Genomic DNA, 3,539 nt, shown 5'->3' on the forward strand with positions numbered 1-3,539 from the left:
TGTGAGATGGAGTTTCCAGGGCAATGTTAGGTATGCACAGTGAGCTACATCTCTCATCATCTACTCGCCCACTGACCTCCTGACAGTTTCCTGCCGTACAGGAAGGAGCCTCGAACATGTACTGGTTCATCCATGATGACAGGTTTAAAACCACGGACTTGGAGACTGTGGAGAATTGAATGGTCCCTTTAGCCCCCAGCCCAGCCTCAGCATTCACCCGTCCCCTCCTCACATCTCAGGGATGGAAAGCAGTTCTCACAACTCACAGTTGAGGATACCGGGACCTACAAGGGCAGTGACTTGCCCAGCATCTCATCAACACCCTCCCTGCTTGACAGATGAGGACCACTGGGTTCGGAGAGGCCACAGGCTCTTCGAGGGTCCAGAGCTCCTAGCAGGGACAGTTCAGACCCAGGCCTGCTGGACTCCAACCTGTGCCTTCTCACTTCCCTTCTTGGGCCTCAGGAAGACATCTTTGGCAGGTGACTGAGCTCCTTGAAGGGGTTCCCTTGGATCTCCAGAGATCCAAAGTGTGCAGGAGACTCAGGTGTGCCCAGGGCAGAAGCCAGCACCAGGGAGGCCAGCTGCAGGGGCTGTCTGGTCCCTGGAGAGCCCTGTGGTGGCAGCTGGGACCGGGGTCCTCCAGTCAATCCCAGAGGCATAGCAGATACTGAGTCGGTGATGTTTGAATCACCAGGTCATGAGTGATGCGTCAGAGCTGGGTGGTAAGTGAGGGGCGAGCTCCTTTGTATGCAGGGGCCAGGCAGGCAGGAGAGCTCCAAAGCCGCACGTGGTTTGGGAGCCAGCATGTTCCCCGGCGTGGAGGACTGGGGCAGGGTCTGCGCAGAGAGCTCTGAGGGTTGGGGGGTTAGGGTGAGACAGCAGGATCATCTCCAGCTTCCCAATGACCTCTCCAGTGACTTGGAGATCATGAGGCGGCTCTGAAACGAACATGTTTCAAGCAGAGCTCTTGTTTTTTTCCCTTTCGTCCCTTCCATATGTAGAGGCACATCGACTGGAGCTGGGCTAAGTGCCTGCCTCCACCCCCTGTGTGTTCCAAAGGCCACACGAGGGCATCCTCACCAGTGGGAGGGTGTGGGGAGCTGGGGGAGGGTGGGCCCGGATGCCTGGGGGGCAGCCAGCAGCTTCTGCCTGGGCTTTAGGAACCACAAGAGTCATTGTCTGGGTGTCACACCATCTTCCCCAAACAGTCTCTCCAGACCCTTTTCTAGAAGTTGCTCTGCATCTTCCCCTCAAATCTCACATGGGTCTTGGGCCCCGGGCCAGACTATTCTCAAGGATGGGAGAGGGCTGTTTCCTGTAGTCACCCCAGCCCCTGCTAGCAGGGAGGGGCAGGGTTCTGCTCCTTGCACGGTTTCTCCTTGCACCTGTCTGGGGGCACAGCACTGGGGCCCAGGGTTAGAGGGCTCCCCAGGCAGAGGCCTCAAGGCCGGCCCCAGGGTGTGGTTCTATTTTTTTTAACGCACAGTGGACTCTGACTGACACCCACCCCACCCACCCACCCACCCACCCTGTGTGCTGATGGAGCCCGTGTGCTGTCTGTAAAAATTGATTCCACCCACCAAATATAGGTGCAGATTTCAGAAACCAAAGTTCCAAACAGCATGAAAACCCAGGCCTTTCCAAACTGACTCAGAGATAGAATCCTTGGACTTCTGAGCAGAAGTCTAAACCATTGTTTATTTTCTTAAATAACCATTTTGTTTTGGGAAAGTTCTAGGTTTATGGGAAGGCTGCAGAGAGAGTACAGTTCCCACATAAACCCTGCACCCACTTTCCCGTCATCAACATCATCCACTACCACTGTGTACTTGTCAAATCTAAGGAATCAACATTGATACATTACTGTTTACTAAACTCTAAAATCTATTTGGATTTCACCAGCTTTTCCAATCTAGGGAACCACATGGTTTCTATTTATGTACAAATAGGTATGTAAATATTTGTTTCCCTTTTTTGTTAGAGTTGCTAAAATGGGGTCCCAGAATATATATCCTTGTGCAGGTTTTAGTCTTACTCTCATCTCTCTGTTAGTCCATGCAAATCCATCTCATTCTTCACAGTAGACTAGGAAGAGAGATTTCTCCAAGCTATCTCAGGGATGACTGTGTTTGAGGAGTGCCCACCTGCGCACACAGAGGCACACATAGACGGCTCCGGCCTGTGCCCAGGGGAGGCTGTGTGCCCAGCGACATAGCCCCTGGCCGTTGGTGAGCCCTTGGCAAGTATTTGCTGGGGAAGGAGTTACTGAAAGTTGCCATGGGATGGAGGGTGGAGATGTCAGACCTTAAAACAGAGTCTCTTGCCCAGCGGGCATGGCTCAGTGGTTGAGTGCCGACCTATGAACCAGGAGGTCACGGTTCCATTTCCGGTCAGGGCACATGCCCGGGTTGCGGGCTCGATCCCCAGTGTGGGGCGTGCAGGAGGCAGCTGATCAGTGATTCTCTCTCATCATTGGTGTTTCTATCTCATTCTCTCTCCCCCTCTCCCTTCCTCTCTGAAATCTATACAAATATATTTATTTAAAAAAAAAAAACTAAACAGGGTCTCTTGTCTCTCTGTCCTTTTTTTGTTTTTTTTTTTGGGGGGGGGGAAGGTATCCAAATCCACGAAGTCTGACAGTTTTCTTTTGCCGAGTTCTTGGTGCTGAAGCGCCTCAGAACTGGTGTGGTCAGTACTCAGGGATTTACCCCCGGGGTTGCTCCCCAGGGCCTCTGGGGATGGTCTTCGTGTGTTGGGATTTGCCCCCTCGACCTCTTTGATGAGTTCTCTGCGAACTTGACCCTCTGTGGCTTCCTGACTGGGGCCCTGATTTCTCTCTGGCAAATATACACATCATACATGTGTGTAGCCAGATGTGTGTGTATCATCTTCTTCCTTTTCAACATCGCCCTCCTGGGGTCCATTTCTCTGGGGTTATCTAAATATTATTTCAGCTTTTGGCTTTAGATTGTGGTCATTGGTTTGTGGTCACAAAGTTTCCAGGAAATAATGCCTTTCTGCTGGATGAAGAGAGGGGACGGACGTGGAAGTGGCCGTGAGGTGGTGGTGTTTCCCGGTTTCTGGGTGGATGCAGGGGCTCTTGACCCCCCCCCACCCCACCCCCCCCAGTCATATCTCAGCCCTCTGCAGCTCCAACGCTGGCTGCGGTGCCTCTGACACGCATGGCCTTTGATTCCTGCTTCATTCCCTCTTCCGGGATGCTGGAGACAGATGACTTGGGAGGCGCCTTTATGTGTTGACCCAGCTATCAGACCTTGGGCAAAGTGACACTGTCCAATAGAACTTGCTGTGATGACAGAAAACGTCCCATACTGTTCTGTTCCAACGTGGGAGCCACCGGGCCACATGTGGCCATGGGGGCACTTTGAAATTTGCACAGTGGGACTGAGAAACCGACATTTAAGGTTTATCCTAAACGAATGTAAATTTAAATAGCTGTCATGGATGTTGCTGTATTAGGGATCCGTGCAGGCCTGAAAGCATGCGCTGTAGGGTCCCGATGCAAAAAGAAACTC

This window comes from Myotis lucifugus, unplaced genomic scaffold (genome assembly GCF_000147115.1).
Source record: "Myotis lucifugus unplaced genomic scaffold, Myoluc2.0 scaffold_157, whole genome shotgun sequence".
Classification (NCBI taxonomy): domain Eukaryota; kingdom Metazoa; phylum Chordata; class Mammalia; order Chiroptera; family Vespertilionidae; genus Myotis; species Myotis lucifugus.